An 18,690-nucleotide genomic window follows, 5' to 3' on the forward strand; every position below is an offset into this window, starting at 1 on the left:
AGAGACAAAGGTATGAAACGCTCACATTCACATTCCATCCTAGAACTATTAGACAGACACATGAAGGATCATAGAATCATTCAATGTAAGATGGAAACTTAAATGATCAAATAACTAAACTCCCAAAAGTCAAATACTTCAATCTGGAAGAAAACAACAATATTCTGCTGAGATGATGACATCACTGGCTGTGTGTGTTGCAGCTAGCCAGCCAGTCGCATAATAACGCAGTGCTTTCTGAAGTGATTAAAACAACCTGAAATCCCCAGAGGAGTGTAAACAGGGCTGGGGCAGGCTGGAAATGTGCAAAGTGGGGAGGTCAATAAGTGAGGACCTGGTTCGTGAGGACACAGACCCAATTTAATAAAGAAGGTGGTTTATGGGGACAGTAGTTACGGGGACATTTGGGCTAAAGGGATGTAATGGGTGTACGATTAACTGCTCAGTGTGCCTACTGTTGATTTGAGCGCTAAAAGCCCCAAAGAGGATTTCTTATAGGATGTTCTGACACCCAAAGTGCAAACATTGATCGTTTTATACCTAGACCCCCTGACCCTAAATCGTTTACCCTTCAGGATATGCTTTTGAAAAATGTCCCGGCAAAACGATCCACCTAATCTTACCCTTCGTGAAAAGATAACAAATACATTGCATTAGCTTAACGGTAACACAACCACACCCTGATTTCTCTCCTATTTTATGTGCAGTAGAATGAATGAGTCACTTCTTTATGGGAGGTAGGCTGGTGGTTGTAGTGGGGTTGTCTGGGCTGGTTACTGCTCTGTCTGGCTCTGTTGTTAACAATGCTATGTATCAAGGGAGCGTTGTCTGTTCTTGTATAGAGAACACTGTAATAACGTTACAAACCTCCAAGAAGCCCCTCTCTCTGGGTGTGTGTGCGTGTGTGTGTGTGTGTGCGTGTGTGTGTGTGTGTGTGTGTGTGTGTGTGTGTGTGTGTGTGTGTGTGTGTGTGTGTGTGTGTGTGTGTGTGTGTGTGTGTGTGTGCGTGTGCGTGCGCATCAATGTGCACACATACAGTAAATCATGTTACAGTGTCAGGGTAGTGTCGTCTGATGCTGAAAACGTTACAGAGAACATAGTAATAACATTACAGAGTGAAAACGCTACAGGGCTTTGGGGAATCAGTATTGACCGATTATACAGTTAGGATTATGTGTGTTATTCTAGCCATGTAAGGATGACGTAAGAGCGCTGTCAAAAGAACATCATCTTAAGAGGACACGGTGTGATAACGTTGGAGCAACATCTTAGCAACGTTTCCCTTTAAGAGTACAACAACAGTGCATTCATTATAGGGAGTGCATTTTCTTGTTTCTCCTGTGTTAAAATCACATTCAACAACCATCACGCCCTAGAAATGGACAATGTAATCATGCTCGACATTAATCCCAAAAGTGGTGAAATGATGTTAGGGTATTGTCTGAGGTTTAATATAGAAAACATTGAAATAACGTTAGGACATTGTCTGGTGTAATAAAGAATGTATGTCAAATGTGCTGTAATGACATTTGGAGGTCTAAGAATGTGTGGACCTCTTCCTTGAGGGCTACCACCAGCCTCTCAGGCACACGTTAAGGATGCTGGCGGACAGGGTTCTGGCCAGGCTTCAAACTAATGATGTGTTCTAGGACTTTGGTTCTTCCTGGTCTCTGACTGAAGAGGGCCGGATACTTGCCAAACAGCTGCTTCAGCTCATCTGGCTTGTCTTCTTCCAGGTGAGCCAGTATGACTTCTGCTCGTTCTTTCCATGCCTCTGTGACCCCATCCGACTCGTCCTCTTCTTCTACTCTGCGGACCAGAAAGGACTTTCCCTTGGAGAGTTCCTCTTTCTCCTCCCAGGCCTTGAGGAGGTTCACATGATAGGTTTGCTTCTTCTTACCCTTGTCCGGGTGCAGCACCTCGTAGGTCACCGGGCCCATCTTCCTCCCGATTAGGTACGGTCCTTGCCATTGCGCAAGGAGCTTGCTGTTAGACGAGGGAAGGAGGAGCAGGACTTTCTGTCCTGGCTCAAACTCTCTGTGGCGAGCGTGCTGGTCATACCCTCTCTTCTGTGCCTTCTGGGCTTGCTGAAGGTTTGCCCTAGCTTCCTCTCGGTACCGCTCCATCCTGTCTCGCATCTGGAGGACAAACTGGACAATCACCTGTCCTGAGGTAGCTACTGGGGAACCTTCCCAGCACTTATTCAGCAGGTCCAGTGGTCCTTGCACTGCCCATCCATAGAGGAGTTCGAATGGCGAGAAACCTGTCGATGCCTGAGGCACCTCCCTGTAAGCAAAAAACGGAAAGGGTAACCACTTATCCCAGTCTTTACCAGTGTCAGCCACAAACTTCCTCAGCATGTTCTTGAGCGTTTGATAGAATCGCTCTACGAGCCCATCTGTTTGGGGATGGTAGGGAGTGGTCCTCAAGCCTTTAATGCTTAGCTGTGTCGGTGGAGTTGAACCATCAGTCGCGAGGGGAAGTTTGTCCCTTGGTCCATCAGGATTTCATCTGGGATTCCTACACGAGAGAAGAGCTGAAGAAGAGCACTGATTATTTTTGGAGTGGTTATGGAACGGAGTGGCATAGTCACAGATCACCAATATATACCTGTAACCTGCGCTACTCTTCTCCAAGGGTCCAACAATGTCAATTGCAATTCTCTTGAATGGGGTAGAAATAACTGGCAGTGAACATAGAGGAGCCCGGTCAGAGCACTGAGCACAGCACTGGTTTTCTGGCACCTGGGGCATGTTTTGCAGTATGTTTTTACATCAGTATACATGGAGGGCCAAAATAAACGGGAGCCTAGCCTAAGATAGGTCTTATGTTGCCCTAGATGGCCTGCCCATGGAACTGTATGTGCAAGGTTGAGAACAAGTGGTCTACAGGTAGATGGCACCACCAACTTCCTGCTATCTGCCTCTGACCTAAGGTAAAGTATGTGGTTGTCTACCGTGTAAATCCCCCCACATGAAGATTGACTGTCCCCAGCTAAGGCCTTGTCAAATAAACCTTTCATCCGTCTTCTGCAGTGTAGCAAAATGTTGTGGAACATTCCATTGCACCTCTAACTCAGACACATCAGCAACAGGTACAGGGGTTCCCACACACTTCTCAAGACGCCGCTGGCGGCGTGACTTTCTGGGCCCTTTGGTTCCCCCCTCACACAGACTATCACACAAGTCAGGCAGAGGTTGTAAACCAGCTTTGGCCTGAGCACGCGTGCTCATGGAATAGCATCCTTTGAGCACTAATGACTAGTGCTATTTACATGAATGCCACATGCTGCATTTGCTATGGGCCTATTGTTTACCTTTTTGTTGGTGACATTTTGATATCTTGATAAAATATAGCTGTTAAAAGGGCAAATTCACAGACGAAACAATAACAATAAGCCCACCCGCCTCTGTTTTGGATAAAAGCTGAGGGATGTGCCTGGAGAAATCTAACCACTCTCAGATTAATAGACAGAGCTATGGATGTAAGGACTGACCATCAATGATTATTGTTTTAACCATGTTATGAGAATATACAACGTTTGTTTACATTTACAATGTTTACAAACAGTGGAGAAAAACAAGCTTATTTTTGGGTTCTCTGTGGAGTGTGACATTTGAATTAATCTCATGGGAAATGTATAAGTTATATTATTCAAGAATCAATGGATATACATACACACACACACACACACACACACACACACATATATAATATTTAAACTCAGCAAAAAAAGAAATGTCCTCACTGTAAACTGCGTTTTGTTCAGCAAACTTAACATGTGTAAATATTTGTATGAACATAACAAGATTCAACGACTTGAGACATAAACGGAACAAGGTCCACAGACATGTGACCAACAGAAATTGAATAATGTGTCCCTGAACAAAAGGGGGAGTCAAAATCAAAAGTAACAGTCAGTATGGTGTGGCCACCAGCTGCAGTAAGTACTGCAGTGCATCTCCTCCTCATGGACTGCACCAGATTTGCCAGTTCTTGCTGTGAGATGTTACCCCACTCTTCCACCAAGGCACCTGCAAGTTCCCGGACATTTCTGAGGGAATGGCCCTAGCCCTCACCCTCCGATCCAACAGGTCCCAGACGTGCTCAATGGGATTGAGATCCCGGGCTCTTCGCTGGTCATGGCAGAACACGGACATTCCGGTCTAGCAGGAAATCACACACAAAACTAGCAGTATGGCTGGTGACACTATCATGCTGGAGGGTCATGTCAAGATTAGCCTGCAGGAAGGGTACCACATGAGGGAGGTGAATGTCTTCCCTGTAACGCACAGCGTTGAGATTGCCTGCAATGACAACAAGCTCAGTCCGATGATGCTGTGACACACCGCCCCAGACCATGACGGTCCCTCCACCTCCAAATCGATCCCGCTCCAGAGTACAGGCCTCGGTGTAATGCTCATTCCTTCGACCATAAACGCGAATCTGACCATCACCCCTGGTGAGACAAAACTGCGACTCGTCAGTGAAGAGCACTTTTTGCCAGTCCTGTCTGGTCCAGTGACGGTAGGTTTGTGCCCATAGGCGACATTGTTGCCGGTGATGTCTGGTGAGGACCTGCCTTACAACAGGCCTACAAGCTCTCAGTCCAGCCTCTCTCAGCCTATTGCGGACAGTCTGAGCACTGATGGAGGGTATTGTGCGTTCCTGGTGTAACTCGGGCAGTTGTTGTTGCCATCCTGTACCTGTCCCGCAGGTGTGATGTTCGGATGTACCGATCCTGTGCAGGTGTTGTTACACGTGGTCTGCCACTGCGAGGACGATCAGCTGTCCATCCTGTTTCCCTGTAGCGCTGTCTTAGGCGTCTCACAGTACGGACATTGCAATTTATTGCACTGGCCACATCTGCAGTCCTCATGCCTACTTGCAGCATGCCTAAGGCATGTTCACGCAGATGAGAAGTGACCCGAGGCATCTTTCTTTTGGTGCTTTTCAGAGTCAGTAGAAAGGCCTCTTTAGTGTCCTAAGTTTTCATAACTGTGACCTTAATTGCCTACTGTCTGTAAACTGTTAGTGTCTTAACAACCGTTCCACAGGTGCATGTTCATTAAATAACTTTTTGAAGTTTTCGTCCGAGTTCGCCTGCATCTGCGCGAGCGTTTGGACATGTGCACTAAATATGCTAGCAAAAGTAGCTACTTAGACATACAGTGGGGAGAACAAGTATTTGATACACTGCCAATTTTGCAGGTTTTCCTACTTACAAAGCATGTAGAGGTCTGTAATTTTTATCATAGGTACACTTCAACTGTGAGAGACGGAATCTAAAACAAAAATCCAGAAAATCACATTGTATGATTTTTAAGTAATTCATTTGCATTTTATTGCATGACATAAGTATTGTGAGAGATGGAATCTTTCACTTTGAATCATCAGCATACATTGACACACATGCTTTGTTTAATGCCAATGGCAGGTCATTACGGGATGCCAAGGCCATATTTTTCCATATTCTGTTCCAGTGAAAGAGTTGTTCAGATTCAATTAGATCTGTGGACAATACTTTTTTAATCGCTAGCTCAGAATACGAGCTTTCCAAAAGTGCCCAGATAATTGATTTATATACCTCATCATTGGATGGTTCGGTAGTTGGGTTTCCCAAGGGACTCCATAGGCCAGCATAGTTTACCGAGGTGGTAAATATAAAAAAAGGAGTTCCCTGGTAATGTGTATGTATCTTTCAAATCTTTGAATGTTCTCAAACCATTACTGTCCCTTAAATCGGCAAGAGTACGGATTTCGTATTTGGACGATTGGGGGGATGGGCCACCCTCCAGATCGCAAGGCATTATTGTGAAATATTGAAGTGTAGGCATGCCATTTTGATTGCCAGTTAGTGTTTTTACATTTTGGGATATATCAGTGAAGACCACCTCTTCCAGGGCAATAGGATATACTATATTTATCTCTATACTCAGCCAGGGGGCAGAAAAATCATGTCTTAACCAATTTATAATGGGGCGAAATGCTAGTGCCTAGAAATACAATTTAAAGTTTGGCACGGATAGCGCTCCTACGTCTTTTCCTCTTTTCAGTTTGTCATTTTATCCGGGAACGTTTAGCTTACCATGTACATTTTTAAACCGCGCTATGAATTCTATCCCAATAGCCAGAAGGGGGAGCCATGGGAAGCACTGAACTACAGAAATTCAGCAATGGCAAGATATTACTTTTGACAATTGATATTCTGCCGGTTAAAGCAACTGGGATATTATTCCATCTAACGAGTTCGGATTTAATTGATTGAGCACTCTGTTAAAGTTTCTGGCACTGGTTTTATCTAAGGAAGAAAAAAATCTACTCCCAAGTATTTATAATGGGAAACGATTGGGATTTCAGAATCAGAGATGGAGTCCTAGATCTGGGCCTTGAGAGGCAGTAGGCTGATTAGGTTAGGTTATAAGCTTCATCTCAAGGTACAAAATGTATCTTTGATTTTCAATGCATTTGGGAGCGATTGAGATACATTGTCTAGAAATAGTTAAATATTGTCTTTGTATAATGAGATGAACCGATCAGCAGATTTTAGGGAAATTGGTGTTATTTCTTCGATTGACAAACTGCCTGGACCAGGGTGTAAGGCGTCTAGGTGTAGCAGGTAAGGAGGAGTCAGGTGCAGGACACAGAGATGAGTAATAAACGTAACTTTACTCAAAAAAACTAATATTCCAAGAAGGAACATAATCAAGCTCACAAATGAGACCAACTTACTAACAAACACGCACAAAACCATGGGGGACACAGAGGGTTAAATAAGGAACATATAATTATGGGAATGGAAACCAGGTGTGTACAATGAAGACAAAACAAATGGAAATGAAAAGTGGATCGGTGGTGGCTAGAAAACCGGTGACGTCGACCGCCGAACGCTGCCCGAACAAGGCCAACTTCGGCGGAAGTCGTGACACAGGGGTTCCATGGGTAATAAATAGCTGTGTCTAGTGATTCTGAATGAAGCATGGCAGAGCAGATATTGTCTGATGTAAGTATGGCTGAGGGATTGGCATATAGCATTTGAATCATATTAATGAAATTGGAGCCATTTCACATATGTTCCAAGACAGACTAGAGATACGTCCATTCTAGTCTATCAACAGCTTTTTCTGCATCGAGAGATAATACAGCCCAAGGAGCTATTGTTTCTGATGAAGCATTTAAGATATGTAATAGTCGACGGAGGTTATCTGATGATACAAGTTTTTTAACAAAGTGGTCCGTGTGAGTGGTCCGTGTGGACCAATTTGAGTAAGTAAGTCTTGAGATGGGACGACAACATTTTGGAAAACAGTTTATTATCTGTGTTATCAAAGAGATCAAATTTTTAATAAAAGAGAAATTAGTGCTGTATTCACATCTCTCCCAAATGAACCTTTGTGAACAGCAAATGATTCCAAAAATGTTAATAGACCTCAGGAAGGATTCCCTCCTGTCCAGGTAGTTTACCTTTATTCATGCTATCCAATGACCTTTTGAGTTCATTGAGAGAGATATTTGGGCTCCCATCGAGGTAGCTTCTTCTGTTAGTTATTTTAGAAAGGACTTAGTCTGGCTTGGTGTGGATTTACAATCAGAAGGGTACAGTTATTTATAGATGTGGGAGAATATTTTATTTATTCACTTGGGTTATGTTAGTAATTCCCCTGTTTCAGATTCAATAGTTGCTATATGAGCTAATTGATCATTACTGCGTAGCTTGTTGGCTAGTACATGACTAGGACGATTACAATGGAAGAAATGGTTGAGTCTAAGCGTGGTGGTCAGACAAGCTCATATGCCAAATTTCTATTTTCTTGATTAAAGAAAATGATAGTATGAATATGATGTGTAGATTGATTCGTGAGAATGTGTTTATGCCTGTTTGAGTAGAAAGTGTACTCTATTACTTCAGGATTACGTGCTCGCCAGGCATCAATGAGGTTGTAATCAGAGAGCGTACAATGCATTTGGAAAGTATTCAGACCCTTTCACTTTTTCCACATTTTGTTACGTACAGCCTTATTCTAAAATGGATTAAATTTAAAAAAATCCTCATCAATGTATACAGAATACACCATAATGACAAAGCAAAAACAGGTTTTCAGAATGTTTGCAAATTTATTACAAATAAAAACTAAAATACCTTATTTACATAACTATTCAGACCCTTTACTATGAGACTCGAAATTGAGCTCAGGTGCATGCTGTTTCCATTGATCATCCTTGAGATGTTTCTACAACTTGATTGGAGTCCACCTGTGGTCAATTCAATTGATTGGACATGATTTTGAAAAGGCACACACCTGTCTATATAAGGTCCCACAGTTGACAGTGCATGTCAGGGCAAAACCTAAGCCATGAGGTCGAAGGAATTGTCCGTAGAGCGCCAAGGCAGGATTGTGTCGAGGCACAGATCTGGGGAAGGGCAAAAAACATTTCTGTAGCATTGAAGGTCCCCAAGAACACAGTGGCCTACATCATTCTTAAATGGAAGAAGTTTGGAACCACCAAGACTCTTCCTAGAGCTGGCCGCCCAGGCCAAACTGAGCAATCGGGGGAGAATGGCCTTGGGCTACAGAGTTCCTCTGTGGAGATGGGAGAACCTTACAGAAGGACAACCATCTCTGCAGCACTCCACCAATCAGGCCTTTATAGTAGTGGCCAGACGGAAGCCACTCCTCAGTAAAAGGCACATGACAGCCTGTTTGGCGTTCCGAAAGGTTCGTAAAGGACTCAGACCATGAGAAACCGTATTATCTGAATGCCAATTGTCACGTCTGGAGGAAACCTGGCACCTATGGTGCAGCATGGTGGTGGCAGCGTCATGCTTTGGGGATGTTTTTCAGCGGCAGGGACTGGGAGACTATTCAGGATTGAGGGAAAGATGAATGGAGCAAAGTACAGAAAGATCCTTGATGAAAACCTCGTCCAGAATGCCCAGTACCTCAGACTGGGGTGAAGGTTCACCTTTCAACAGGACAACAACCCTAAGCACACAGCCAAGAGAACACAGGAGTGTCTTCAGGACAAATCTCTGAATGTCCTTGAGTGGCCCAGATAGAGCCAGAACTTGATCCTGATCAAACATCTCAGGAGAGACCTGAAAATAGCTTTGCAGCGACGCTCCTCTTTCCACCTGACAGAGCTTGAGAGGATCTAAAGAAAACAATGGAAGAAACTCCCCAAATACAGGTGTGCCAAGCTTGTAGCATCATACCCAAGAAGACTCGAGGCTGTAATCACTACCAAGGTGCTTCAACAAAGTACTCAGCAAAGGGTCCGAATACTTATGCAGATGTGATATTTCAGGTTTTTTTTAAATCGTAGCAAAAATTGGGAAAACCTGTTTTTGCTTTGTCATTATGGAGCGTCGATTGATAAGTTAAAAAAATGAAAGGAGGAGATTTAACTGACGTGCCACAGAATGCTGCAGCAGCACGCAGGGTGTGCCGCAGTGTGACACAACTTTTAAAAGGAGGAATCACTGTACCAACACATGGGTGTGATCATTCAACAGTTGTCCCTGTAGCGTACGATCAATCCGGTGTGATTAGAACGCTTGATTAGAACGCTTATTTAGAACGGCCAGTTTCGAATGACGCAACAATCGGTGTTTGAGCTGGCCACACTTTTTTTCAGAAATATTTTGCACAAACACAGTCCTTAAAGTTATGTCCAGAATTGGAGCAGTTATTTTTGGATGCAATGTTCAGACATTTACAGAAGTATCTACAGCATAACACAATCATCCAAACCGAAAAAATTGTCCTAGCGCTACCTGATGAAAGATTGACATAACACAAGCGGTCATAATTTTATCTTGTCTGACATAATCTACAATATGAATTAGCTAATAGCAATTAATCACGTCACGGTTGAGCTCGCCATTGATCGAAATAATTGAGTAAAACACTTTCTAGAATTCGAAAGTAATCCGACGATGGGCAGTTTGTGCGCCGCCATGCATTTTTTCTCTCACAGAAACCAAAGATAATAAGACAAGATGAGTTTGGTCTGTTTATAGTATGCACGTTGAAGGGGTGTGTCGTCTACCATTGTTCACATCCCACCATTCACTTCCGGAAGTTCTCAAAAAACTAGTGAACCCTTACTCACCTCATTTTGTTATAACATCTTTGGTCCGACAGACGATTACGTGACACCCAGAATGCATTGTATGTTAACATGACTCCACACATAGCTGGAATTAGCTTAGCTCATCATAATCAATACAACCTTAAAAAAATAATTTTACACACATAATAAAGTTGAAGTCGGAAGTTTACATACACCTTAGCCAAATACATTTAAACTCAGTTTTTCACAATTCCTGACATTTAATCCAAGTAAAAATCCCCTGTCTTAAGTCAGTTTGGATCACCACTTTATTTTAAGAATGTGAAATGTCAGAATAATAGTAGAGAGAATGATTTATTTCAGCTTTAATTTCTTTCATCACATTCCCAGTGGGTCAGAAGTTAACATACACTCAATTAGTATTTGGTTGCATTGCCTTTAAATTGTTTAACTTGGGTCAAACGTTTCGGGTCAACATAGCTACTAGAACTAACTCGTTAGTAAACCCGCTACAGTCATGCAGTACAGTGTACAGTCAGAAAGCAGTTTACCAGTTATACTGGCGAGCCCTGGTGGCAATAAATTAATAAAACCAAAAGTTTACCTTGACTTGGAAGAGTTCCAGTGTTGGATAGCCATAGCCAGCTAGCTAACATAGCTCTGTTTGAGCCAGGTGTTTGAGTAGTCTAAGCTAGCAAGTTAAGTGAAAAGAATACAACTAAATATAGCTATCTCTGTCTCTAGCTTCTCCTTCATTTTTAAAGAAATACATTTGTTAAAAACTGTTCAACTATTGTATTTTTCATTCTTTGAGTCAACTACTCACCACATTTTATACACTGCAGTGCTAGCTAGCTGTAACGTGTGCTTTCACTACTAGATTCATTCTATGATCCTTTGATTGGGTGGAAAACATATCAGTTCATGCTGCAAGAGCTCTGATAGGTTGGACGACAGCCTCCGGAAGTTGTCATAATTACTTTGTAAGTCTATGGAAGCGGGTGAGAACCGTGAGCCTCCTAGGTTTTCTATTAAAGCCAATGTACCCAGAAGAGGACGGAAACTAGCTGTCCTCTGGTGCTACCCTACAGAGTGCTGTTGACTCTAATGTAGACCTTCATTGCAAAAGAGTGTGTTGTAATCAATTATTTGGTGACGTGAATATATTTTGTATAGTTTTATCTAAAAATTATACATTTTTTAAATGTTTCACTATTCTTAATTTTTATGAAATTTACTGAGGAGGATGGTCCTCCCCTTCCTCCTGAGGATCCTTCACTGTTACAGACCCAGCGTGCGACAGAGCTGTAGGAGTTGTGACCTGTTTTTGTTGGTTGTAGTTTTGTCCAGGGGGGCATATTGGGAAGGGAGTGCTGTCACCTCCATGTACAGTGTAGGTGTTTGTCCCCCTGTGTGCTGAGAGTGTCAGGTTCTTGTCCAGTTCTGGAATTTGCGTCACCACTAGTATATGTCCCTGGGCCTGGAAGTGTTTAATCTCTCCCTCATTAAAGTATGGAGATTTGGGGGGACATACTGTAGGTAGCACACATGAGGAAATGTTTTCTCTTTTGAGATCATTTCCTTATTTATTTCTAGCTCGAGTGGGTTACGTCCGCTCTATACCAAATTAGCATACCCCCTGAGTCTCTTCCCTGTTTCACACCTGGTAGTTTGGTGAATGGGACTACCAGCTCTCTGTAACCTAGAGGGCAAGCAGTGGGTCAGTCTCCTCTATACCATGTTTCTTGTAGGATGACGATGTCTGTATATCCAATTTCTTTGTCTGGTTTCCTGCTCTTTAGGCCAAAGGCAGATGATCTCTTGTATAATCCAGGGTGAGATAGTAAAAGCTTTGTGTTCCATAGTCTCTAGTGTTGTTTTCATGTGGTTTAGGCTCAGACCATTGCAGTAGGTGCCATGTGGCTCAGTTGGTAGAGCATGGTGCTTGCAACGCCAAGGTTGTGGATTCGATTCCTGGCTGGAGGGGATCTGGCTGGTGATGTTGTAGTCTGGGTGTAGGTTCTCTTGGTGTGTGTGCTCTCAGTGCAGGTCCTTCAGGAGGGGGTCTTGATGTTACTCGCTAGAATCATTGAGGAGAAAAAGGAAAACAAAACTTTTGTAAAAGATGACAGTATTTGTTAGATGCCCGGCTATGAACGTCAATTAAATTAGTAGCAATCTAGGGTATTTTAATAGGCATTTATAACTTTGAATAATACATTTTTTTAAGAGACACTTTGAATAACTTGGTCTCTGAAGGAGTGAGCTCCAAGGAAACGCAGTGTTCTGGACAATTAATCAACAAAGTTAGACACACGCACACACACGCGCACACACACAGTCTTGTATTTGTAACCATTTTAGGACACATTGTAGTAATATCTAACAAGTAATCTAGCAATTCAACAACAACCGTTCCAGAACAGCTACCTAATACACACAAATCAAGTAAAGGGATGGAATAGAATATATACATATAAATATATGATGAGTAATGACCGAGCGGCATAGGCAAGATGCCATATATGGTATAACATACCGTATATAAAGACACATGGTTAGCAGATGTTATTGTGGCGAACGCTGTAAATCAGTCAGTTCTTAACGTAAAGACTTGAAACTCAGGATTCTGTAAAAGCCTACCCCAATGAGGATATGTGTTTATTTTCAGCTTCCTGTGACAACCGGAAGTGCCTTGAATTGGGGTCATAGGGGCTGTTTCAAAGGGTTAAAAAGGTCACATCTTTCTAAAATGTCATGTGTGTGATTAGGCAACCCTCATGAACCGGTACATATTATAAAAACAGATTTTTATCCGGTTTTTTTGGCTCTTTTTGGAGGACTTACAAGTTCCACCTAGGTAGTGCTATGTATCCATGTATAGTCTGAATTTAATATATTTCCAGATTATGGTTGGGGGCCATATACAGAGCCACATATGTGAAGAGCAGCTGTCTCTGACGTTTTTGGGGAACGATATTGACATCCAGAAAGGTCTTAGCACAAGGCCCAAAACGAAGCCTGACCTAAATGTGAGGTGCTTTTGGGTGACAGCGGCAGAACCGTTGAGGCTAGAAGCACAATTCAATCACAGGAACCTTCCCAAGGTCCTCCCGATCTGTGCAAGCCTAACCTTGACAGTGTGGAATTAACCCTTAACAGTGAAAACAGGGTGTTTTCTTCTAACAGTTTACATTGACATCTCTCCCCATAGGAATACATTGCCTGCTGCCCTAAATTCAACCTGATGCCTATGTGGGTTATGATTGCCATCTCAAGCTGTCTTCAATGACAATCCATCAGGCCACTATGAGGATTACCTGTGTTGAGTTTAAGCTTCCTAGAGCAACCGGAAGTGGTTAAATTACCCTAAAAGTGGTTTTGATATACCCAACCTGCAGTTTGTATAAACACTGAGTTCAACCCTCTGTAAATCAGTCAGTTCTTAACGTAAAGACTTGAAACTCAGGATTCTGTAAAAGCCTACCCCAATGAGGATATGTGTTTATTTTCAGCTTCCTGTGACAACCGGAAGTGCCTTGAATTGGGGTCATAGGGGCTGTTTCAAAGGGTTAAAAAGGTCACATCTTTCTAAAATGTCATGTGTGTGATTAGGCAACCCTCATGAACCGGTACATATTATAAAAACAGTTTTTATCCGTTTTTTTGGCTCTTTTTGGAGGACTTACAAGTTCCACCTAGGTAGTGCTATGTATCCATGTATAGTCTGAATTTAATATATTTCCAGATTATGGTTGGGGGCCATATACAGAGCCACATATGTGAAGAGCAGCTGTCTCTGACGTTTTTGGGGAACGATATTGACATCCAGAAAGGTCTTAGCACAAGGCCCAAAACGAAGCCTGACCTAAATGTGAGGTGCTTTTGGGTGACAGCGGCAGAACCGTTGAGGCTAGAAGCACAATTCAATCACAGGAACCTTCCCAAGGTCCTCCCGATCTGTGCAAGCCTAACCTTGACAGTGTGGAATTAACCCTTAACAGTGAAAACAGGGTGTTTTCTTCTAACAGTTTACATTGACATCTCTCCCCATAGGAATACATTGCCTGCTGCCCTAAATTCAACCTGATGCCTATGTGGGTTATGATTGCCATCTCAAGCTGTCTTCAATGACAATCCATCAGGCCACTATGAGGATTACCTGTGTTGAGTTTAAGCTTCCTAGAGCAACCGGAAGTGGTTAAATTACCCTAAAAGTGGTTTTGATATACCCAACCTGCAGTTTGTATAAACACTGAGTTCAACCCTCTGTAAATCAGTCAGTTCTTAACGTAAAGACTTGAAACTCAGGATTCTGTAAAAGCCTACCCCAATGAGGATATGTGTTTATTTTCAGCTTCCTGTGACAACCGGAAGTGCCTTGAATTGGGGTCATAGGGGCTGTTTCAAAGGGTTAAAAAGGTCACATCTTTCTAAAATGTCATGTGTGTGATTAGGCAACCCTCATGAACTGGTACATATTATAAAAACAGATTTTTATCCGTTTTTTTGGCCCTTTTTGGAACGTTTACAAATTCTATCTAACTAAGGGTATTCGTACATTTCTAGTCTTCAAAGCTATTGAGGGGATTTGTCTAGGGGGTCATAGCTTAAACATGTCTATGGCAATGAGGGGAGATGCGTATGTGAGTCTCGAGCTAATCAGACCATTGATATAAGAAGGCTTGCCCCTGGACACTTGTAACTTAACTGGGTGGCACAACGTGGCACTCCCGACATCATACTTGAATACTGAGCCAATAGCAGCATCTATATATTAGAAATGGCCTTAGGCCCCATAAAGTTCATAAACGAGATGGGCGTGGCCACCCTACCTTCATACTTGAGGCTTTAGCCAACCGCAAAATATATATACAGTACCAGTCAAATGTTTGGACACACATACTCATTCAAGGGATTCTATATTTTTACTATTTTCTACATTGTAGAATAATATTGTAGACATCAAAACTATGAAATAACACATATGGAATCACATAGTAACCAAAAAAGTGTTAAACAAATAAAAATATATTTGAGATTTGACATTATTTTAAGTAAACACCCTTTGCCTTGATGACAGCTTCGCACACTCTTGGCACTCTCTTCGCACACTCTTGACAGCTTCATAAGGTAGTCACCTGGAATGCATTTCAATTAACAGGTGTGCCTTGTTAAAAGTACATTTGTGGAATTTCTTTCTTTCTTAATGCGTTTGAGCCAATCAGTTGTGTTGTGACAAGGTAGGGGTGGTATACAGAAGATAGCTCTATTTGGTAAAATACCAAGTCCCTATTATGGCAAGAACAGCGCAAGTAAGCAAACAGAGACAACAGTCCATCATTACTTTAAGGCATGAAGGTCAGTCAATGAGGAAAATGTCAATAACTTTTTAAAAGTTTCTTCAAGTGCAGTCACAAAAACCATCAAGCGCTATAATTAAACTGGCTCTCATGAGGACCGCCACAGGAAAGGAAGAACCAGAGTTACCTCTGCTGCAGAGGATGAGTTCATTAGAGTTACCAGCCTCAGATTGCAGCCCAAATAAATGCTTCCCAGAGTTCAAGTAACATCAACTGTTCAGAGGAGAATGCGTGAATCAGGCCTTCATGGCCGAATTGCTGCAAAGAAACCACTACTAAAGGACACCAAAAATAAGAAGAGACTTGTTTGGCCCAAGAAACTCTAGCAATGGACATTAGACCGGTGGAAATCCTGTCCTTTGGTCTGATGAGTCCAAATTTGGAAATGTTTGGGTCCAACTGTGTCTTTGTGAGACGCAGAGCAGGTAAACGGATTATCTATGCATGTGTGGTTCCCACCGTGAAGCATGGAGAAGGAGGTGTGGTGGTGCTTTGCTGGTGACACTGTCAGAGATTTATTTAGAATTCAAGGCACACTTAACCAGCATGGCTACCACAGCATTCTGCAGCGATACACCGTCTGCGCTTAGTGGGGATATCATTTATTTTTCAAAAGGACAATGACCCAAAACTCACCTCCAGGCTGTGTAAGGGCTATTTGACCAAGGAGAGTGATGGAGTGCTGCATCAGATGACCTGGCCTCCACAATCAGCCGACCTCAACCCAATTGAGATGGTTTGGGATGAGTTGGACCGTAGAGTGAAGGAAAAGCAACCAACAAGTACTCAGCATATGTGAGAACTCCTTCAAGACTGCTGGAAAAGCATTCCAGGTGAAGCTGGGTGAGAGAATGCCAAGAGTGTGCAAAGCTGTCATCAAGGCAAAGGGTTTAAAGAATCTCAAATATAAAATATATTTGAGTTGTTTAAACACTTTTTTGGTTACAACATGATTCCATATGTATTATTCTCAGTTTTGATGTTTTCACTATTATTCTACAATGTAGAAAATAGTAAAAAATAAAGAAAAACCCTTAAATGAGTTTGTGTGTCCAAACTTTTGACTGGTACTGTATATTAGAGTTGGCTTTAGGCACTTAAAGTCACAGATCTAGGATCAGTTGACCTCCACTCAATGTTAACATGAGCCACTAATATCTTACTTCAGTATTGTCTATAGCAGTTTCTTCATTAAGACTTATATTTGGCCTTAATATACACTGCTCAAAAAAATATAGGGAACACTTAAACAACACAATGTAACTCCAAGTCAATCACACTTCTGTGAAATCAAACTGTCCACTTAGGAAGCAACACTGATTGACAATAAATTTCACATGCTGTTGTGCAAATGGAATAGACAACATGTGGAAATTATAGGCAATTAGCAAGACACCCCCAATAAAGGAGTGGTTCTGCTGGTGGTGACCACAGACCACTTCTCAGTTCCTATGCTTCCTGGGTGATGTTTTGTTCACTTTTGAATGCTGGCGGTGCTTTCACTCTAGTGGTAGCATGAGACGGAGTCTACAACCCACACAAGTGGCTCAGGTAGTGCAGCTCATCCAGGATGGCACATCAATGCGAGCTGTGGCAAGGAGGTTTGCTGTGTCTGTCAGCGTAGTGTCCAGAGCATGGAGGCGCTACCAGGAGACAGGCCAGTACATCAGGAGACGTGGAGGAGGCCGTAGGAGGGCAACAACCCAGCAGCAGGACCGCTACCTCCGCCTTTGTGCAAGGAGGAGTAGGAGGAGCACTGCCAGAGCCCTGCAAAATGACCTCCAGCAGGCCACAAATGTGCATGTGTCTGCTCAAACGGTCAGAAACAGACTCCATGAGGGTGGTATGAGGGCCCGACGTCCACAGGTGGGGGTTGTGCTTAGAGCCCAACACCGTGCAGGACGTTTGGCATTTGCCAGAGAACACCAAGATTGGCAAATTTGCCACTGGCGCCCAGTGCTCTTCACAGATGAAAGCAGGTTCACACTGAGCACATGTGACAGACGTGACAGAGTCTGGAGACGCCGTGGAGAACGTTCTGCTGCCTGCAACATCCTCCAGCATGACCGGTTTGGCGGTGGGTCAGTCATGGTGTGGGGTGGCATTTCTTTGGGGGCCGCACAGCCCTCAATGTGCTCGCCAGAGGTAGCCTGACTGCCATTAGGTACCGAGATGAGATCCTCAGACCCCTTGTGAGAACATATGCTGGTGCTGTTGGCCCTGGGTTCCTCCTAATGCAAGACAATGCTAGACCTCATGTGGCTGGAGTGTGTCAGCAGTTCCTGCAAGAGGAAGGCATTGATGCTATGGACTGGCCCGCCCGTTCCCCAGACCTGAATCCAATTGAGCACATCTGGGACATCATGTCTCGCTCCATCCACCAACGCCACACTGCACCACAGACTGTCCAGGAGTTGGCGGATGCTTTAGTCCAGGTCTGGGAGGAGATCCCTCAGGAGACCATCCGCCACCTCATCAGGAGCATGCCCAGGCGTTGTAGGAAGGTCATACAGGCACGTGGAGGCCACACACACTACTGAGCTTCATTTTGACTTGTTTTAAGGACATTACATCAAAGTTGGATCAGCCTGTATTGTGGTTTTCCACTTTAATTTTGAGTGTGACTCCAAATCCAGACCTCCATGGGTTGATAAATTTGATTTCCATTGACCATTTTTGTGTGATTTTGTTGTCATCACATTTAACTATGTAAAGAAAAAGGTATTTAAGAATATTTCATTCATTCAGATCTAGGATGTGTTATTTTAGTGTTCCCTTTATTTTTTTGAGCAGTGTATATGACTTTGTGGTTGTGGGTGGATGTCAACTGCTGGCTGGAATTCTCACTCAACTGTACCACTAATATGAACCTGTTCTACAGACTCTTGTAGACTACTATGCACTGAAAAACAGTTAATATGTTACAAATCAAAGCTTAACATTGAAATATGTGATTTCAAATGATTAAGTTAAATTCAGATAGGCATGTTATGTGCTCTCTAACACAAACATAAAATGTGTTGTTGCTGTAGACCTTTTAACAGATCTAGTTGACCTCCACAGAATGTGCACATTAGCCACTAATATCTGACTTCAGTACTGTCTATAGCTGTTTGTTCATTAATACTTATATGTGGCCTTAATATACAGCATATGACCTGGTAAAGGAGAGGGGGATGGGAGCAGAGAAGGGGATGGGAGGCTGCTCAATGATTGGCTGTAGTGTAGGGCGTGTCATACAATGTATCAAAAT

General features: G+C 42.9%; 1 pseudogene; it reads left to right on the forward strand.

Annotated features, from left to right (window-relative positions):
- Positions 1 to 617, forward strand: part of LOC120049147 — a 73,288-nt pseudogene extending 72,671 nt beyond the window's left edge.
- The last annotated feature ends 18,073 nt before the right edge of the window (positions 618 to 18,690 follow it).

Source organism: Salvelinus namaycush, chromosome 6, assembly GCF_016432855.1.
Source record: "Salvelinus namaycush isolate Seneca chromosome 6, SaNama_1.0, whole genome shotgun sequence".
NCBI classification, from domain to species: domain Eukaryota; kingdom Metazoa; phylum Chordata; class Actinopteri; order Salmoniformes; family Salmonidae; genus Salvelinus; species Salvelinus namaycush.